The sequence below is a fragment of the Scylla paramamosain genome, chromosome 36, assembly GCF_035594125.1.
Source record: "Scylla paramamosain isolate STU-SP2022 chromosome 36, ASM3559412v1, whole genome shotgun sequence".
In the NCBI taxonomy this organism is placed as follows: Eukaryota; Metazoa; Arthropoda; class Malacostraca; order Decapoda; family Portunidae; genus Scylla; species Scylla paramamosain.
This window is the reverse complement of record NC_087186.1, coordinates 14,964,408-14,984,171: the sequence shown is the minus strand read 5'-3', so window position 1 is coordinate 14,984,171 and position 19,764 is coordinate 14,964,408. Positions and strand designations below refer to the sequence as shown.

Genomic DNA, 19,764 nt, shown 5'->3' with positions numbered 1-19,764 from the left:
TTTCCCCGCCACCTTTGGCCCTGTCTGGACGAACCATTGAAGGACACTTGGCTTGTGAAGTCTTGTGAGAAGGTTTACAGGTGTGAGTGTAAAATGACTGGATGTAGTTTTGATAGTGTGACCTGAGAGAACACGAGGGCAGTGAAGATGATAGTTACTGTAAGCATTGGTTGGCCTAGTGACTTTAGTACTCTGAGGAGGAATTTGAAGGTCTTTTAATGGAAAATGAGAATATTGTTTGTATAAGTGGAAGTACTTAGAAGGAATTCCAAGGTTTTTGTTATCTTGAAAGCCAGAGAGGTCAGTTTCTTCAACCTGTGATTGCTGATTAACTTGATCCCAATCATGACAGCTACATCTTGAGGAGAAATTCAGCATCATGACATAAATAAGAATGTGTGTAGATGCCTTGGTCTATTTTTTGAACATTTTTGTCTCTAAAGAAATATTTTCAAAGGCCACAGATCAGTCACGGTCCCACGGGTATTTTCCCACCACTGATGCAAGTTTTATTTTGATTATTGATTATTTTGGCAGTCCCTAAAAATCCTCAATTATTTCCACTTGATCCTGGTAAGAGAGCCGCTGAAACGTTCTTCAGAGCGGTCCACCACGTTCCTAATAACCTCACTAAAAAAATGTCAGCCTGATGGTGCTTGAAGTCTTGACAGGTGAGTGGGAGGACGTGAGTTAGTAAATTGGTGTTAAGATCGGAGCATTGACCGTTCTTTTTTCTACTGGTATTCAAACTTGGATAGTCCTGTTTTGTACTCTTTATTTTGGCACCAGTACAAGTATCCTTCAGACATGCGCCACCACTGAATTACAGGTAGTTGTCAGACAGTTCACAGGAAAGGGGGCTATCGTCAAGTTTGTGGAATGTTCTGGAAGGAGGGAAGATCATGCAATAACTTATAAACGGTGTAGAGATTATTATATCTTACTAAAATCGTGTTGTTTATGGGAGTATGAATATTTAATTAAGAGAGGTGCAAATCGATCGACCCAACACCTATCAAGTGGAGGAAGTAACACCTAGAAGTGGATAGTATGTGGCAGCGTGCTGGTTTAGACATTGCTATCACGCGTTCGTAAGGTGCACGTTACTTCTCTTAACGGGATCTTAGAAAGGTGTCACCGCTCTGTGAAAGTGATCGCAGCGAGGAAGGGATGCAAGGTTACAGAAGCTGTCTATTTATACAACTTGGTGCCGCGAGATGGCCGTTCTCCATCAACTGTCCCAGCCAATTTGCATTATTACACCATCAGCAGACACCTGCCGACACGATAATTACTCCCAGTAAGGTCTAAAGCACTGTTCAGGGGGTGCTGTGAACTTATCATTAATGATCTTCTAAACCAAACTTCCTATCCTATCCGCTCCTACGCTGATACCACCCTGCACTTTTCCACGTCTTTTCATAGACATCCAACCCTTCAGGAGGTAAACATCACGCAGGGAAGCCACAGAACGCTTGACTTCTGATCTTTCTAAAATTTCTGATTGGGGCAGAGCAAACTTGGTATTGTTCAATGCCTCAAAAACTCAATTCCTCCAACTATCAACTCGACACATCCTTCCAGACAACTATCCCCTCTTCAATGACACTCAACTGTCCCCCTCTTCTACACTGAACATCCTCGGTCTGTCCTTTACTTATAATCTAAACTGGAAGCTTCACATCTCATCTCTAGCTAAAACAGCTTCTATGAAGTTAGGTGTTCTGAGACGTCTCCGCCAGTTTTTCTCACCCCCCCCCCCCAGCTGCTAACTCTGTACAAGGGCTTTATCCGCCCATGTATGGAGTATGCTTCACATGTCTGGGGAGGTTCCACTCATACTGCTCTTCTAGACAGGGTGGAATCAAAAGCTTTTCGTCTCATCAACTCCTCTCCTCTAACTGACTGTCTTCAGCCTCTCTCTCACCGCCGCAATGTTGCATATCTAGCTGTCTTCTACCGCCATTTTCATGCTAACTGCTCTTCTGATCTTGCTAACTGCATGCCTCTCCTCCTTCCGCGGCCTCGCTGCACAAGGCTTTCTTTTTTCTCTCACCCCTATTCTGTCCACCTCTTTAACGCAAGAGTTAACCAGTATTCTCAATCATTCATCCCTTTCTATGGGAAACTCTGTAACTCCCTGCCTGCTTCTGTATTTCCACCTTCCTATGACTTGAATTCCTTCAAGGGGGAGGTTTCAAGATACTTATTCATCAATTTTTGACCACTGCTTTGACCCTTTTATGGGACTGGCATTTCAGTGGGCATATTTTTTTGATTAGATTTTTGTTGCCCTTGATCAGTGTTCTTCCTACATAAAAAGAAGAAAAAAAAAAAAAAGAATTCGCGGGAAGGGCAAGAGGAAGACAGCATCGGAAGTGTCGAACAAAGAAAACGGGCCGGAGCAGCAGTGGTGAATAAGCGACGTCAATACTAGCCAGTGATCCGCGCGTTTGAAATTTGTTCCTGACATGTGAATTTCCGTCCATCTTCCACTATTAATTTTGAATCGTCCTCCCGTATTTTCTTCTTTTTGTCAGTGCTTAGTGTCTTAGTGATGAAAATGACTGCCTTGGACCATCTGTCACCGCCACACAGACAGGTGAAGGATGTGTGTGTTGGTGGGGAGACACCTGGCCGGCTCACCTCAGCGCCTCGTGCCTCAAGGAAAGGGACCAGGGAGGATGGCAACCTAGAGCCCGTTGGTGAGTACTGCACGTCAGTATTATAGACGATGAACGGTTTTTGTTGCAGTTTTAGCCAATACATGGAGCAACAGTAGTCGTGGTATTTTCGGTCGTGATCCGGTCTGCGATAATTTATAAGGGAAGGAAAGAAAATAAGGATATCAGTTGAACTGCAAATAAAAAAGAAAATGGAAATCAAATGCATGATTGCCATGATGTAAACAAACAGCAGTAATGAAACTGCAATTTCATGTAAGATTGACAAGAAGCTTGAAGATGTGGATAGCCTAACACAAATTGGGAATAATATAGAGATAACCATAGCTTCTTCTCCCGAGGTTAATACTTATATAGAATTTAGGTTGTACAATATCATGCAATATATATATATATATATATATATATATATATATATATATATATATATATATATATATATATATATATATATATCAAGTTCCAGAAACTTGTTAAAGAAAGAGAGAGAAAAAAAAAACAAAACCTGGTGAAAAGTTAATGAACTAACGCATCCCGCATGACACCCTCCCCTTCTGAGTGCTGTGAGAGTCACTGCTGGCTGCCAGGGCTGTGTGGGACAGGACAGAGTTAGCTGTTATAGGAATCAGAATACTTAGTTATATGAAGTTCTTGCTTAATTATGAAGAATAAAAAAAACAAAGGTACGGGATTAAGTTACATTAGGGTTTGGTTAGTTTAGATTAGGTTGATGTTATGTTATGTTAGGGAGAATTTCAAATAATTAAGTATTTTGATTCTAGCAATGGCTAACTCCACCCTACCCTGCACAGCTCTGGTGGCTGGCCAGGCGGCCAGTAGTGACTTTCAAGCACTTGGAAGGGGTGTTGTGTGGGATGCACCAGTTTATTAACTTTTTACCCTTTTTTTTTAACAAGTTTTCAAAAGTTGATATATATTGCATAATATTCTACAATCTTAATTCTATCTGATCTGTATTAACCTTGGGGGAAGAGGCTAAGGTCATCTCCACGTTCCTTCTACTTGGGAGATGCTTTGCTCCCTTTCCATGGATTCCCGGCCACACTGACTGCCACATGTCAGTCTTTTGGATACTTGATAGTGAGGGGCTTTTCCATACTAAATGTAATCCAGTACTTAATAGGGGACACTTTGTTTCCTATGGACACACCAAGAGTTGTGCTGACTTGGAGCAGTTTCTTGCTGTGCAGGTCAAATGAACTGGTATGCTTAAGTCTTGGTCATGTTAAAATGACAGGCTTTCAAAACAAAATCTAATTAGACATTAAAATTTCCTAACCTTTAAATGGAGGCTTCATCCCCCATTAAGCCACCAAAATCAAGCCAATTTGGTGTAGTGCATGCACTGACTTAATTACCTTGATTGTGAACACTGAGAGAATGGCAAGATAATGTTGGAGATGAAGCTTTGAAAATTGCATAAAAAGTGGATCTGTACTGGGTACTTGCATGTGTTGGCTGCAGCAGTGCCATTGTAGAGTTATTGATATGAAGAGGAGCCAAAACAAGACGAGATGGAGCTGGATGGATGTAACACTATGCAATAAGAGTTCAGCGTTGCCTCAACTCACACACTCACAGGTTGGTGATTTGTATGTGAATTATTTTGTGTATCTTATGATAACTGATTCTGGTGGTGAAGTAATGGAGAGTATTGATGATGTGGCAGCATTAATAATGAGTTTGATCTTTTGTCATTCATAGGTTCATAGGAGAGAACAGAGCAGTGAGGGCGGAGGGAGCATCATGTCACTGCACGGCAGGGTGAGAACATCGATTCTTAGAGGAGGAGGTGCTCATATACCACCACTGGTTTCACCCACACACTTTACTAAGCAAAATGTGGAGATGAAGGGAACTTTTCTTCATTGATTTGCCTTCATTTTTATTTTTTGGACATAGAAAATGATTGACAGAGAAAAAAATATTCTGAATGTTATTTCATGTTTTTTCAGAACCAATTAACTTTTCTCATTAATTCTTCTTCATTGTAGTGTTGTTTTATTATAAAATTGCAGGCATTTGAATGAATAATTGACATTCAAGATATCCACTATCAGAGTGAATGTATTGGTATGTACACACCCACCCACCTATCCACACACACACACACACACACACACACACACACACACACACACACACACACACACACACACACACACACACACACACACACACACACACTGCCTCGTGGCTCAGTGGCAAAGGGGCCAAGTCTGTGTTGGCCGCCATGGCTGATGTAGGTTTGAATCCCTACTAACAAGCAGAGCAGTTACTGTCCCCCCTGACCAGAGGGATACGGTGTGTGGTGTGTGAGGTCACAGTCTTACCCAATGATCGGTAAGAATGAACTCTGAGCTTACACTGAGAGGGTAACGGCTGGTGGTTGAGGGTCTGCTTTTGATCAGACCTTGGTGAATTACACACACATACACACACATACACACACACAGTCAGGTACTTTACATCTGGCAGCGTGGTGTCCTCAGAGTATTGCTGTGCGTGTTATTGTTTTTTTTCACTTTGAATACTGCTGCACCACACAGAGAACATGAGATGTGATGCATTGGTGATCACTGTGGTGAGACTAGAAAATGGGAGAAATTAAGCTCATTTAGCAGATTCTGTGTATAGAAAGTTGTAAAGAACAGAGTGTGTGTGTGAAGGTTACTTTTATTGTCATGATGAAAGGACTGAGTGAGTCAAGGGCGTGTGTTTGTACCTTTTTAGTTAAATCTAGGAACAGTATTTCCCATGTTTCATTAAATCTACGAATATTTCCATCAACATTTTATTTACCCATAAGTGTAAAGAGAATTTGCTGTGTTTTTGTTATTGTATGGTTGTGATGGAGGTTATCTCTCTCTCTCTCTCTCTCTCTCTCTCTCTCTCTCTCTCTCTCTCTCTCTCTCTCTCTCTCTCTCAGTACACATTCATCATACTCTGGAGACACCTTTTATATTTCACTTTTACAGCAGAGCACCAGTACGTTTCCTTCTCACATGATGTTCCCAATACCTCCCGATATGTGCTCCATTTGTTTTCTTTATGGCCATTGTGGTGACGCATCCAGTAATGTGAGATACACCACGTTCCTTTTGGGAGAAGTAAAACACCTTTGTACCTAAACAGTCACGATTTTTTTTTTTTTTAATGTAAGAAAGGCACTCTCTTAGGGCAACAAAATAGAACGAAAAAAAAAAAGAGGTCTACTGAACGAAAACTAACTTGCTGAACGAGAAAATAACGTACTGAAAAAAAAGAAGGAAAAAAAGGCATATTGAACGAAAAAAAGTTCCATCGAATGAAAGAAATGGCCATTACAAGTGCTAATCGTTTAATAATGACAGAGGTAATTTGGTCTGAATATGAGCAATGATATAATGATAGATAGTAGTGGTTACATGCATTTAGTCGAACCTAACTTAACCTTAACTAGCATCACCTAAACTTTGATGCATACTTAAGGTTAACTTGGTGAACAGAGAGAGAGAGAGAGAGAGAGAGAGAGAGAGAGAGAGAGAGAGAGAGAGAGAGAGTAATTAAAAAAAAAGTACAAGAAAAAGAACAGCAATAACAACACCACCAACAACAGCAATAATAACAACTACGTAACATAGAAAAGAAAAATACAATAGACAATAAAAAGGTACGAGAAAAAACAAAACAAAACAAAATAAAAGAAAGAAAGAAAGAAAGAAAAACCAGCAACAACACAAAAGAAACAATAATAACAGAGGAAACAAGCCTAAATGAACCAGTACCCCTCGTTGTGTGTGGAGAGTTCATGTGATGATTGGGAAGTGTGATCACCACTAGTTCTGAATAATGACTGCTATAATAACCAGTACTCGTTGGGGGATAGTTGGGGGGAGGAGGTGGTCCCTAGCTGATGGAACCTACCTATTGCGGGGCCTGTGTAGGGAAGGGCCGTCGGCATTACGTTCGGCATAGTTATCGATAGGCTGAACTGGAGTTGGGCTTAAAAACAGGAGAGAGAAAAGAGAGCAATTAGCCACCAGTGATGTATATCTTTTTCATTACTGGTGCCGAGCGAAGATGGTGTAGGGAATAATGAGAACTGAAAGTGGATTGTTTTGTGTATCGGCTTTTAGAGAGAGAGAGAGAGAGAGAGAGACTTTTTTTGCATCTTACATTTATCGATTGGAAGCTAGTTATTGTCAAAGGAGTTTTCATGATTCTAGTGATAGTTTAACAAAGACTTTACCAACAAAAAAAAAAAAAGAACCTTACTGTTTCTTGTGGCATTTGAAAACAATCCTAATGAGAGAGGAAAACGTTTCAAAATACTGTGTGCCAACTCCTAAGAACTATTTTCAAAGTGTTTTCATGATTATAATGATAGTTTAATGGATACAGTACCAAAAAACGAAAAGAAAAAAAATATCCATCTTCTCCCTCTCCCTCTCCCTCTCTCCTTAACTAGTTGGGTTCTCATTGGCGTGTTTTTCTTGTCACCCTCTTCCCCTTTGCTGGTGGAGTTGAATGGCAGTGAATGGCATGGCCTGGTGGCACTGATGTGATCTGTCTGGCAGCAAATAATGATTCCTGCAGGCCACGCAGCGCACCAGACACTTGCTGGGAGAATTTTGAGGCAATATTAGGGAAACGAGAAAATTCGCCTGGCATTTGCAATTTCACGAAACATCTTTTAATTAATTTCCAGGTTGAACTCAGGCAATGCATTCAAGATTTTTTGGGAGACTCCCCTGCCTTCTATCAGTATTCTGGACACTTAAGACTGAGGAGGCCAGTGAGTGGGAGGAAAATATTTTAATATCTTGAATCACATCTTGCATTCTCTCGGCGGTGTCAGCTTCATATCTCAGCTTCTTCCTCTCTGGCATTGTGGGAACATTCTTCGGCAGCCTACCATTGCAAGCTGAAGGGGTGTACAGTCATGGGTCTGTGCTTGTGAACGCTCTTCTTCTTCAATCATGACTGTTTTCAAAGGCCACATAGATGATTAGCTGGGTTGTCTGGGTGTTTTTCCCGCTGTTGATGCAAAAATTATCGCCAAAGTGTCACTAGGTTCATGTAAACACACTCGAGAAAACAACTGTAACTGCTATTAGAGCCTGTTGGAGGTACTTGAGATAATGCGCCATAACGTTTGATGATACAGTCCACGATCAATAGGAGAGTGATGTAAATTTACACCTCCATCTGTCACGCGGTGTAGAATCACTCATCCCCCAAACCCCCATACTGCCTTCCCGCACCCCCTCCTACCTCCATCTGCCCAGCCTGTGGTGCAGCATCACTCATCTGCCAACCCCCCACACTACCTTCCTGCACCCTCCCTACACCTCCATCTGTCCAGCCTGGAGTACAGTATCACTTATACCCCAATCCCCCCACAATACCTTCACGCATACCCCCCCTACACCTCCATCTGTTCCACCTGGTGTTCAGTATCACTCATCCCTTTACTCCCCACCCCACACTACTTTCCCCACCCTTCCTACACCTCCATCTCTCCCGCCTGGTGTGCAGCATCACTCATCCTCCATTTCCCCACACTATTTTTCCTCACCTTTGTTACACCTCCATCTGTCCAGCCTGGGGTGCAGCATCACTCATCACCGAACCGTTTACACTACCTTCCCGCATCCCTCCTACACCTCCATCTGTCCAGCCTGGGGTGCAGCATCACTCATCCCCCAACCCCTCATTCCCCAACTCTCCATATTTCCTTCTCGCATCCCTCCTACACCTCCATCTGTCCTGCCTGTGGTGTATGAATCTATTTTTGTAGTTAATTCTGGTTTTCCTTGACGTCTGAGTCTGGAGACACTCGGAGGTTTAAGTAAGTAGTGATGTACAGGCAGGGAGGGAGGCAGGAAAAATGTCCATCTCAGCCCTTTTTTATGTACGGCACGTCATTTTGAAACTCAAGAAAGAAAGACTGGACTGCACTATATATTTTGACATGCCATATACTTAATTTTGACTTGATAAATTTTTCAACAGGTATCTGGAATATAAAAACATTTCCAGCCTGAATGATAATAAAGAGAAATTCAAGAAACGTTCTGTAAATTTTACGAAAACCTTGTAATATCGAGATGGAAACACAACCAGACTAGATTATATTACATATTCTGAATGCAAAAAATCTATACTTTCCAGATAAAAAAAAATAAAAAAAACTAATTCCTCGTTGTATAAAGAAAACAATTTTTGGAATCTAGCAACGGTCTTATTTTATATTTGAAAATACGAATAATTAGACTAGATTTTATTGAGTATTATTACTTGGGAAATGTTTATTTTTTAAAATCTTCAATCAAACATCAAAACAATCCTAGGCATTCTAAAAAAAAAAAAAAAATAAATAAATAAATAAAAATAAAAAATTCCAAAATGACGACAGTGTTATTTTGACAAGAAACAAAAAAATACAGCTATGATCTTATTACATATTATAACTTCTTTTATATCCTCTCAATAAGGTAAATATCAAAACAATGCAAACTTCACTCATATAAAAGAAAACGTGATACAGAGCCGAAGTACTTTTTCCACCAGTCCTCCATTACTCTTCCTCCTCTCTTCTCTCCCTCACTCTCCTCCCCTCTCCTTCACCTCCACCTCCTCCACCTACTCCTACACAGCGAGCCTTTAAATCACCTGGAAACACCTGCAAAACACTCGAAATTACGCTAAATATGTGACGGGAAATTGTTACCTTAGCCGCGGCAGGACAGGGTGGAGGTCGGAGGGGGCTTGGCAGGGCTCGGCAGTGCTTTGAAGGTCGGGGCGCCAAGGATAACGTGGTGTGGTGTGGTGTTGTGTGGCATGGTATGGTGTGCGGTGGTGGTGGTGGTGATGATGATGTGGTGTGGTGGTGTGTGATGGTTTCTGGTGGTGGTGTGGTGTGGTGGTGTGGTGTTAACACTACACTTTCACAAGATTAACTGCCCTGTGTGTGTGTGTGTGTGTGTGTGTGTGTGTTGCCGATGAGAGACGAGTCACAAAGCTGTATAATTGGGGTTTAATCCTTAAACTGCCACTTGGTGTGTGTGTGTGTGTGTGTGTTCAAGCCAATCTGCGAGTACAAATCAGAACTTCATGAACGTGTTTGTTCGTTTGTCTGTTAATTTGCTTGTGATCCTGTGTGTGTGTGTGTGTGTGTGTGTGTGTGTGTGTGTGTGTGTGTGTGTGTGTGTGTGTGTGTGTGTGTGTGCATTACTTCAGTTGTTTCTGTGTGTGTATATAAGAATGTACGCATGAATGTACTATCAGGAAAACTCTGATGTGGTATAAAAAGTGCGTGAAAACAATTGAAAAATGACGAACTATTTTGACAGTAAAGAGGTGTTAAGCCTCAGCTTAAAAAAATTCTCTCTCTCTCTCTCTCTCTCTCTCTCTCTCTCTCTCTCTCTCTCTCTCTCTCTCTCTCTCTCTCTCTCTCTCTCTCTCTCTCTCTCTCTCTCTCTCTCTCTCTCTCTCTCTCTCTCTCTCTCTCTCTCTCTCTCTCTCTCTCTCTCTCGAGAGAGAGAGAGAGAGAGAGAGAGAGAGAGAGAGAGAGGGAGAGGGAGGAAGAGGAGGAGGAGGAGGAGGAGGGGGAGGAGGAAGAGGAGGAGGAGGAGGAGGAGGAGGAGGAAGAGGGAGTAACAAAGGTACGGAGTATAAGAGTGCTCGCGTATAGGAGACGGACATCAGCTGGGGGTTGGGGCTGGAGAAAGACAATGATGTTTAGTGGAAATACTGAAATAGGAAGGAGGGATGAGGTCACATGGTAGGGAGAAAAGGAATAGGTAATTTTCAATGTCATGCCACTTCCCGTCCAGCTACAATTTGTAAACATAAGGTTCCTTGGGCGGATATTGGAGATAAGACAGACCCTCATTTAGGAATACTTCAACATCAGGTCTCAGCTCATCCGAATTGATAATGCTCATTCGCTCTTGAACTATATTTTTCCTCAATAATCTACTTCACTTTTTTTCTTTTCTTCCCCTGTGTTTTCTTATAAATAACTTAATATTGTAATAATAATGATAATAATAATAATAATAATAATAATAATAATAATAATAATAATAATGAGAGAGAGAGAGAGAGAGAGAGAGAGAGAGAGAGAGAGAGAGAGAGAGAGAGAGAGAGAGAGAGAGAGAGAGAGAGAGAGAGAGAGAGAGGTTTGGAGTGTCTCATGGGAAACCTTCGCCTTTATCAAGAGCTTAACACTTAATGAAATGCACAATGTATCTCCTGTTTTGCGTTTTCATCACTCAGGCTTATACCACTTTAGAGTTTTCCTGATAGTATGTGCACTTAGATTAGTGTATGTTAATTTAAAACACTCACTCTTTCCGGTTTGTCGTGTCGGGTTCGTCACATGTCCGGTTCATCTCGTCTTTCTGGTTCGTCACGCTCTTGGTTTGTTACGCCTTTGTTTGTCACGCCCTTAGTTCTCACGCCCTTGGTTCGTCACGCCCTTGCTTCATCACGCTTTTGGTTCGTCACGCCCTTAGTTCTCTTGTCCTTGGTTCGTCACGCCCTTGGTTCATCACGCTTTTGGTTCGTCACGTCCGTGGTTCGTCACGCCCTTGGTTCATCACGCCATTGGTTCATCACGCTCTTGGTTCGTCACGCCTTTGGTTCGTCATGCTTTTGCTTCGTCACGCCCTTGGTTCGTCACGCCCTTGGTTCGTCACGGCCTTTGTTCTCAAACCCTTGGTTCGTCACGCTCTTGGTTCATCACGCCTTAGTTCTCACGCTCTTGGTTCGTCACACCCTTAGTTCATCACGCCCCTTGGTTCATCACTCCTCTCTAGCTCATAATTTCTGGTTCGTCACTTGGTTCATCACATTAAAATGTTTTTTCTTCAGCTTACGGTTCTTCAGCATCAATATCTTTTAGGCTTTCAGGGTTCCATCATGTCTTCCTAGTTCACGATGGGCTGCCGTGGGGGATTCACGAGTTGGTGGTGCTTGATTACTTAACAGGCTGAGTAACACAATTAGGTGAGCGGTGGAGGTGACGGGCAGGTGGGGGTGGGAGGGGTAGGGGGCAGGGAGGGAGACGCCGTCCCTTCCATCCTTGAGACCCACTGGCGAACCCTAATCGGATTCTGGGTGGTGGATCAAAGCTATCAGTGGTTAGTGGCTTTTATTGCCGGGGAAACACGCTACTTTTGGGAGATATGACCCTTTCTTGGCAGCTTGTGCAGGTGGGGTTTCGCTCTCCTAACATGGCGGTCACGTGACGAGCCAGGCAGGATCTGAGCGTGGTGCGGTGGTCTAATGGAGTTTATGGGAGGTACTCATGCATTTACTCAGCAGGGAGGTGACTTGCGTGGAAGTGTGATTCGCTGGCCAGGACCGGAACTTGAACCCAGATACGTGGGCAGTAATGTTAATCACTCAGTTAGTCATGGAGTGGAAGCGAAAATAAGTTAATGCACCGCAGCACTGAGGTCATATGGTGCTGGCTAGTGTCACGAAAGGCCACGGTAAAGTGTTACCTCTCTTACCCAGAAACTACCATGAGTCAGTTCTCCTTGGCAACCCTTAGAACGGTAGAGCCGTGTACCACACAGCCAGCTGAACACTGCATGAAATCAAGGCCAGTGTTGGAGGTACGAACCATATCAAAGCGGCTGATTAATTGTTCAGCTCGTGAAGCCCGTGAAGCACTACAGAGGCAACACATTTAGTACCAACAACGGTCAATCAGGTGCTGGGAGGTGCTGCGTGGTGGAGTGAAGTACTAAAGTCAGTATTAAACAACCCAAATCCTAAAGACCAATGTGGAAAATTGTAGCACTTAGAAAATTGTAAGTGTGCTGTCTTCTGTGGATTTGTGAGTGGAAAGGAAAGAATTTTGATAATGTGGTTCAGTAACTTTTCTTTTTTAGATCTTAAGTAATGCTACAACCGCTCAGCTTTCCTCCTCGCAAGAGGTCGCCGGCACTTCACGCACTGCCACCATTTGTAGCCGTCCTTACTAATAGCAGGACATGTTTCCTCAGGAGGTCTGAAGTGGACGATTCAACACCACCCTTGCCACCCTCCCTACCATCTAGCGATCCTCTTCACTCCACTTTTCCCTCCTCCACTCCACCCTCTCCACTCATCTTCGGCTTCACTCTCATTCACTCCACTTCATCCTGACCTTACCCAAGTTCTCCCTTCGAAACAACCTCCATGTCATTTCCTTCCTACCTTTCCTTTCCTCTCATCTTCGTCTTCACTCTCATTCACTCTTATTTAACTTGAACCCTTCCCAAGTCCTTTCTACCACCATCTCTACATCTCAAACCCGCCTCTCCTTTATCTTCTGTACCATTCTACCACTCATCTCCTTTACCTCTCCCAGTCTCATCCACCCATCTCTCTACTCAAGCCCATTAGTCCTCATTCTCTCTCTTTCCATCATTCTCTCTCCTTCCTTCCATTTATTCACCTACATTCCCCTCACCACCTCAATTTTCCACCTACCTTCCCTCTCCACTCCAACCAACCCTTTTCCCTCTCCCTCATACCCAAGCACCCTCAGCACACCCTCCCTCTCCAGCAAATACCTGCATTCCCTAAACTCTCTTTCCTTCTCACTACTCTCACTCGTCCCCAGTCATTCAGGGTAATGGGCAGCCTTTAGTTGAGGCAAGTTTTAACACCCTAAATTGCCGTTCCTGAGTGTCACGCATGTGTTGCTTGAACTGCACCCAATATTTCAATCGGGGACAGGCAAGGCGCGGCGGAAGGGAGTCAGTGGAGGGCAGGGATTGGGAAAACGTAAATAGTGCAAAGTTTAGGTCACTTCAAGTATATAGGTGAATTTTTTAGGGTTTTGAGTATTGTAAATTTGAAGGGAAAACGTTTGTAGCGAAAGTTTTGTGTTTTTTAATGAATACAGGTGAGTTTTTTTCTGTTTTAAGTATCGTAAAGTGAAGAAGAAAACGTGTATAATGCAATTCTTCTGTTAGTTAACTTATTGTGATGGATTTTAAGTATTTTGAAGTGGAGGAAACATATATTATATAATCTTTGTGCTTTTAATGTATGTAGGTGAATTTTTTGGGGGGCTTTTTGATAATGTAAAATGAAGGAAACAGTTTGTGGGTAGTTTTGTGGTCTCAGTTATTGTAAAACTTAAAGAAATAAGAATATGAGAGAGAGAGAGAGAGAGAGAGAGAGAGAGAGAGAGAGAGAGAGAGAGAGAGAGAGAGAGAGAGAGAGAGAGAGAGAGAGAGAGAGAGGACTCTGATTTACGAGAACATGAGGAAGATCCAGCACAATATATTACTTGCATGATGAGAGAGAGAGAGAGAGAGAGAGAGAGAGAGAGAGAGAGAGAGAGAGAGAGAGAGAGAGAGAGAGAGAGAGAGAGAGAGAGAGAGAGGGGGGTCGTTTCAAAGTTACATAAACATCCGGAGCAAAAAAATAGGGAGAGGAAAAAAAGGAAAATCCATTACCTTCAGACCAACGAGAGAGAGAGAGAGAGAGAGAGAGAGAGAGAGAGAGAGAGAGAGAGAGAGAGAGAGAGAGAGAGAGAGAGAGAGAGAGAGAGAGAGAGAGAGAGAGAGAGAAAAAAATCACCTGTTCTTTTTAGTTTGCTGTAGTTCATTTTCCTTTCGTGTTTAATCTCTTCCTAGGTTCTTTTTCGTTTCCTCTCCCTTATTTTTATTGTAATTATTGTACTTTTATTGTATTTTTAGGGGAGCTCTTTTTTTCACTTCTTCACATTTTTAACGTAATTTTTCACTTGCTCTCCATCTTCCTTCTTTTTTTAGGTATTCTTTCTTTCCCTTTACGATTTTTTTTTTTATATATTTTTTCTTCACTTCGTCTTCCATTTATTTTTTTTTTAGGTTACTCCTCCCTCCTCTTCCAATTTCTTTACGTCATTTTTTCTCCCGTCTCGCACCGTCGGCATTCCGGATCTTGGGCGGGATCATCTTAATTAAGTGTAGTTCAGTAATCAAACGTAGGGCGAACCTCCCGCTGGCGAATGGACCAGGGAAAAAGACACTAATTCTAAAAGTAACGATCTTTCACTTTGACCAGCTGTTTTTTTTTTTTTTTTTATGTTTCCCCTTGTATGTCCTCTCTCTCTCTCTCTCTCTCTCTCTCTCTCTCTCTCTCTCTCTCTCTCTCTCTCTCTCTCTCTCTCTCTCTCTCTCTCTCTCTCTCTCTCTCTCTCTCTCTCTCTCTCTCTCTCTCTCTCTCTCAGTCGGCCAGTCATTCAATCACTTAGTTATCCAGCCAGTCAGTCAGTTAATGTCAGTCAATAATTCAGTCAGTCAGTCAGTTAGTGAGTTACATGAGAATCTCCTCAGTCACAGTCAGACATTCAGTCTAGCAGTTAATCTTGTCGGTCAGCCACCCAGTCAGTCAGTCAGTCAGCTAGTGAGTGAGTGAGTGAGTGAGTGAGTGAGTGAGATGTAGTTGATCATCCAGCCAGCCAAAAGCTAGTCCGTCATTTTGTCAATCTGTGTCTCCCTTCCTCCCTCCTCTTCCTTAACTTCTGTCTCCTGTCCTTGCTATAAAACGCCTGCCCCGCCTCACCTCGCCACGCCCCGCCTTGCCCCGCCCCATCTCGCCCTGCCCCGCCCCTTGCTGTCGCCGCCTCTGCCTCGCCGCCCTCCCGCCCTCCATGATTAAATCTCCTCTAGGGGCGCACTGCTGACGGATGGAAACGACGCCCACTGCAGGAGCCTAATTGAGAGAGAGAGAGAGAGAGAGAGAGAGAGAGAGAGAGAGAGAGAGAGAGAGAGAGAGAGAGAGAGAGAGAGAGAGAGAGATTGTGTGTGTGTGTGTGTGTGTGTGTGTGTGTGTGTGTGTGTGTGCGTGCTCACGGGGCTATTGGTTTCAAGTACATTAATTCATGAAATGGATGCGCTACAGGTGAAATTAAAATGTGATGAACACCTGCTGAAATGTAGTACACCTGTTTACTTGTCTTCTTTCTCCTCCTCCTCCTCCTCCTCCTCCTCCTCCTCCTCTCATTCATATCGTAATCTCTCTCTCTCTCTCTCTCTCTCTCTCTCTCTCTCTCTCTCTCTCTCTCTCTCTCTCTCTCTCTCTCTCTCTCTCTCTCTCTCTCTCTCTCTCTCTTACCATCTCTCCCTTCACTCCCATCCACGTCACAACACCACTTCCTACACCTCTTCACCACTACTAATTTTTTCTCTCTCTCTCTCTCTCTCTCTCTCTCTCTCTCTCTCTCTCTCTCTCTCTCTCACTGGTACCTCTATTCCAATTAAAACTTCTCTGTTTGAACCTCAGCCTATGCAATTAGTCATTTTCCCACGCCTGCCCCGCTCCTCAGCACTGCCCCGCCCCGTCCCGGCCCGCCCCTTAGCCCCGCCCCAGCCCCTGCATCTCTCAGCCACAGCCCCTTAGGAAGTCACTGTTCTCTGATTAGACGAATTAAGTCTTCATTTCTTTCCAAGGTGGAGGGAAAATTATCTCCACAAAAGGGAAAATGATTCTACTTGTCTTTTCCCTTTTTTCCTTTTTTCGGTTTTTCTTCTTCGTTTTTTTGTTATTGTTGATGTTCTTTTCCTTGTTCTTGTTCTTCTTGTTCTTGTTCCTCCTCCTCCTCCTCCTCCTCTTCCATTCCTGCGACACGATTCTTTTTTTTTTTTTACTGCCCAGTTCAATAGTTTTATCAAATTTTTTTTCTATCTTGTACCTTATTTTTTCCTTAGTATTTTCCTCCCAGTTTTTTTTTCTTTCGTCTGCACTTTACTCCTGTTTGTTTTGTTTGATTTTTTGTCCTTTTTTTTTCCCAATGTGAGCCTTTTAAGTAGCTAATTTATTTTTTCCCATGTTTTTTCATTTTTTTTTCCAATTTGATTTTTATTAACTTCTTTTCTTCCCTGTTTTGTTTTTAAGCTCTGTGATTTTTTTGTTCTATTTCATCTTCCCTCATTTCTGTTATTCTCTCTCTCTCTCTCTCTCTCTCTCTCTCTCTCTCTCTCTCTCTCTCTCTCTCTCTCTCTCTCTCTCTCTCTCTCTCTCTCTCTCTCTCTCTCTCTCTGTGTGTGTGTGTGTGTGTGTGTGTGTGTGTGTGTGTGTGTGTGTGTGTGTGTGTGTGTGTGTGTGTGTGTGTGTGTGTGTGTGTGTGTGTCGATAAAAAGAGGCATCAGAGAAAGAGAGAGGGAGGGGGAGAGAAATAAAAGGGAAAAATCAACTCCAAATCAACTTATAAACAAAAAAAGAAACAAATAAAACAGAGAGAGAGAGAGAGAGAGAGAGAGAGAGAGAGAGAGAGAGAGAGAGAGAGAGAGAGAGAGAGAGAGAGAGAGAGAGAGAGAGAACGCACCTTCACCTCACTTCACCTGCCTCACCTGCGTGTCTGTGTACCTGGAGAAACATCCACCTTAAAGCTACCTGTCACGACTAATTAGTGAGAAATTACCTGCCATCAAGGTGTGTGACTCTCGCTAGGTGATTGTAAATTGCGCACGCTTATTTTGGGGTCGCGCTGTCTGTCTGTCTATCCGTCTGTCTGTCTGTCTGTCTGTCTGTCTCTCTGTCCTCATTGATGCTCTTACCTCTTTGTAGGTGTGGTTTTCTTGTTATTTTTTGGTTAGTTTTTGTTATTGGTGTTTGTGAGGTTATTTTTTGTTAACTTTTTTGTTATTTTTATTATTTTGCTCTGTTTGTGATGTTATTTTTGTTTTGATTTTTGTTATTTTTGTTATTTTATTTGTTAGTTTTGTTATTTTATAGTTTTGCAATTTTTTTGTTAGGTATTGGATATTTTCGTTTTGTTATTTTCTAGTTAATTCTTAGATTTGTTATTTTTGGCTGTTTCTATTGTTTTTTCTTTGTTATTTTGTTATTTTTGCTATTCATATTCGTGATTTTTTTTGGTATTTTTCGTTTCGTTATTTTTTTCTTATTGCATATTTTTTCTTTCCATTTTTGCTACTTTGACAACAACAACAACAACAACAACAACAACAACAACAACAACAATAATGATAATAATAATGATAATAACAATAATAATAATAATAATAGTAATAATAATAATAATAATAATAATAATAATAATAATAATAATAATAATAATAATAATAATAATAATAATACCACCACCACCACCACCACCACCACCCGCTCCATCCTGTTAACAAGGAACCAGTCGTGCTGCAATTCATACGAAAAGCTCATTATAAAACACGGGCCAAAATTGTGTATACTGTGTCATTATTATCATTATTATCATCATCATCGTTATCATTTGGTCCATTCATCGCCCTGTGAGGAAAATTATTCATATTCTTATCCTTCCTCTTCAATTTTTATTTCTCTCTCTCTCTCTCTCTCTCTCTCTCTCTCTCTCTCTCTCTCTCTCTCTCTCTCTCTCTCTCTCTCTCTCTCTCTCTCTCTCTCTCTCTCTCTCTCCTGATGTGTATCTATTTATCCAACTTGCTTTCTTTCTTCCTTTTCTTCTTTACTTTTTTTCTTTTTCATTCGTTGGTGCATTTATTCTTTACTTCTTTTTCCTTCTTTTTTCTTTCGTTCTTTCTTTTTCTTTTATTTCCTCTCCTGGTTTTCGCTTTCAGTAATTAATGAACTACAAGAGAACGTTGTGTTTTGCTGGATTTTTCTCATTCCTTTTTCTTTTCTGTTATTGTCTCTCTTGTGTCTTTTCTTCTTTTTCCATTTCTTTTTTTTTTCATGGATCTTTGTTCTTCCGGTTTTGTTGTTGTTGTTGTTGTTATTGTTATTGTTGCTGTTGAAGCTTGTGTTGTTTTTTGGTTATCCGATCTTTTCTCCTCCTCCTTCCTCCTCCTCCTCCAGGTAACAAATCTTTTTCTTCAGGCGGCAAAGAAAAAAAAAAAAAACACTGCGACACAACTAACTTAAGTCTTTCACCACAAAATTCTTTTTAAAACCTCTGCTCCGACTAAATTACGTGTGTGTGTGTGTGTGTGTGTGTGTGTGTGTGTGTGTGTGTGTGTGTGTGTGTGTGTGTGTGTGTGTGTGTGTGTGTTTTGCTTTGCTTTTAATTGGAGTTTCAGTGTCAAGGAAAAATAATTCTATCTACCTACCAATTTTTATTCACAATTTTAAGTTCTGTTTTCTTATCAGTATTTATCTTCTTTTTTTATTTGACCTTTTTTTTTTATTCCCACTTTGAAATGCAGGAGTGTACCAGTAAAATATTCATACTGAAAATATACATAAGCTATTTAGAAAAAAATCCTTGAAACACATGAATAAATTGACCTTTTTCTTTCTAAACTCTTTTCCCTGACTCCTTACTGCAAACACACACAGATAGATAGATATATGGATAGATAGACAAAGGGAAAGATAAATAGGTAAGTGGACGGTTAGATAAATAGATACAGAAATAAGTAGATAGACAGATAGATACATATGGTGATGGATGGATAGATTAATTTGATAGGTAAATCCTTATTGTAAACACATAAATAGATAGATGGGAATATAAATAAATGGTTAGTTAGATTGATAAATAAATACAGAAATAAGTAAATAGACAGATAAATAGGGCGATAGATGGATGGATAGATAAATAGATAGATAAACAAATGTATATGCATAGACATAATTTTATGGATCAGAGTATTTTGTGTTAACGTTATGGTCCACTGTTTTGCATTTTGAGATATATGATGGTTTTTACTTTATTCATTTATTTTAAACTTATTTATTATTTACTTTTTTTTTATACACGATTACAAACATTGAACGTATGAGAAAACATGAAATTTTGAGAGTAACGACTATAACAACATTTTGAGACATGATTATAACACACACACACACACACACACACACACACACACACACACACACACACACACACACACACACACACAGTCACGCTAAACCTTTCAATCCTTTATTCATCTAGTCATTTATTTGTCTGACCCCTTCACCTTTTTATCTCTCTTCATCTCAGTCGCTTCCCTCACCTCAGTCTTGCACCATCAGGAGGCGAGGGGCTAAAAATACACCGTGCACATACTGTATTCAGCCCAGGGCGTATATACTCACGTGAGCGCATGCGTGCAGGTAAGCTTAGCGAACCTGT

The 19,764-nt window shown here is 41.5% G+C and overlaps 1 protein-coding gene across 1 annotated transcript in view; it reads left to right on the top strand.

The window, feature by feature from the left end:
* The first annotated feature begins 2,395 nt into the window (after positions 1-2,395).
* The window catches only part of LOC135091079 (uncharacterized), a 67,486-nt gene continuing 50,117 nt past the window's right edge, over positions 2,396-19,764 (top strand). The window contains exon 1 of the mRNA XM_063988444.1: positions 2,396-2,705. The gene's annotated coding sequence lies outside the window, so the exon portion shown is untranslated. The remainder of the gene's footprint in view (positions 2,706-19,764) is intronic.